We start from the raw sequence: 2,221 nt of genomic DNA, 5'->3' as shown, positions 1-2,221 counted from the left end.
GGAAAACCCCAAAATTTTTTTTTTTTTTTTTTTAAACCCTCCCCCGATTCCCCTCCATTTCCCCCCAAAACCCCCCCAAATTTTTTAAATTAATAAAATATATATATATATTATATAATTTATATATATATATATAATATTAAAATTATTATTATTTTATTATCAACTATTTTTTATAAAATTTGTGTATATATATAATTTTATATGTATATATATATTGTCACAACTGCGAGATTACTCGCCGATGTTTACCTCACTCCGAGCGGCGGGCTTAGGTCCTTCCCGATTGCCTCGCACATCTCGTGAGGACGAGGGTATCGGGCCTTACATCGGTGCGGCACATAAAATGAGACTAGGCAAAATTATGCAGTCTCCCTGACTTTGACCTGTTGCTCCCTTCCGCCATGTGACGTCGCCTGCTCCACTGGATCCTCTCTCTCCCTTCAGTTTGAACATATTATGTTATGGTATTGTAGTGTAGTGCCTTAGTTTCCTCTGGTGTGTTTCCACTGACCTGCCCGCTCTGATTCCTCCCTCTTTAAAGTCGAACCCTGACATTGGCGACCTTGCCGGGATCAGACCGTTGGGAAACAGCACCATGAGGAACTACGTGCAGGAAGGTGAACTGCTGGGCCTTGAAGGCATGGCCTTTTGACACTACATTCAGGAGCAGGAGAGGATCAGACGCGAGCAGCTGGCCCTGTACTACCGGAAATGGGAGATACAGAGGCAGCTGTGGGAAGAGCAGCATCATAGAACCACAAGGAGGAAAGACGTTGGGAGGCAGAGCAAGCGCTATGGAGGAACGTGGGTCCCTTTTTTTGGCCTTGCTCTGGCCCTCCTGATGCAAGGGAGCACGTCGCCCGGGGAAACTCAAGCCCCGGGAGTAGAACCACTGGCCAGAGAAGCAACTGACCACAGAGTCGCCTCCTGGACACAATCTGTCTGGCCAAGGAACCGTCACAGCGGGAAACCTGTTGGCAAGATGGACAGAAGTGTAGGAGACTCCCAGGGAACGGCCGTCGGAAGAAGCAGGAGCGGTCGAGGAAGCCTCAGCCGACGGTGAAAACCACGCCGGCGACTGCACGTAAGTCGGAGGAGTTAGCTGCCATTGCATGTCTGCTTATACAACTCGTGGGTGCGGGATGGGCACCCGAACGACCCGAGTGTGGGATGCCCGCCCAAGGATATGGTGGGCATCGGGCTATCACAGGAACTACCTGCTGAAAGCACACCGGAAGAGCCGCCTGCTCAGGACGCACCAGAGGAGCCGCCTGCCCAGGACGCGCCGGAGGAGCCGCCTGCCCAGGACGCGCCAGAGGAGCCACCTGCCCAGGACGCGCTGGAGGAAATGCCTGCCAAGAACGCGCAAGAGGAAATGTCTGCCGAGAACGCGCAGGAGGAGCAACTGGTGGGTGCGGGATATGCACCCGAACGACCAGTTGGCGTGGGATGCCCGCCCGAGGAATTGGTGGGTATCATACTGCCGGAGGAGTTGCACGCCAAGGATACCCTGGAGGAGCTGCCTGCCCAGGATGGACTGGAGGATCTACCTACCGAGGACGTGCAGGAGGAGCAACTGGTGGGTGCGGGACATGCACCCGAACGACCACTTGGCGTGGGATGCCTCCCAAGGGTCTGGTGGGCATCGGACTGCCGAAGGAGCTGCCTGCCGAGGACATGCCGGAGGAGCTGCCTGCCGAGGGAAACGCCGGAGAAGCTACCGGGAGTAGAGGGACTGGTGGAGGAGCAACGGTGCAGCAAGTCTGATAGAAGGCAGGACCGTGATCGCCGGAAGAATGTGGGTGACGGAGGGCAGGTCCTGGACCCACATCACCGCAGTTGTGGCTCTCTGAAAATAAACTCCAATTCTTGGAGGATTATTTTGAAGAAAGAAGGGAGATATGTCACAACTGCAAGATTACTCAGGACCTTTGCCGATGTTTACCTTACTCCGAGCGGCGGGCTTAGGTCCTTCCTGATTGGCTTGCACACGGCCTTTACATCGGCACTATGTAAATATGAGCACTAGGCAAAAATTATGCAGTTGTCCCGTGACTTTGACCTGTGTGCTCCCTTCCGCCTTGTGACCTCGCCTGCCACACTGGATCCTCTCTCTCCCTTCTGTTTGAACATATTATGTTATGTGTATTGTAGTGTAGTGCCTTATCAGTAAATGTTTTGTATGTTTCCTCTGGTGTGTTTCCGTTGACCTGACTGC

This window comes from Penaeus monodon, chromosome 1 (genome assembly GCF_015228065.2).
Source record: "Penaeus monodon isolate SGIC_2016 chromosome 1, NSTDA_Pmon_1, whole genome shotgun sequence".
Lineage (NCBI taxonomy): Eukaryota > Metazoa > Arthropoda > Malacostraca > Decapoda > Penaeidae > Penaeus > Penaeus monodon.
Note: the sequence above shows the minus strand (reverse complement) of the source record.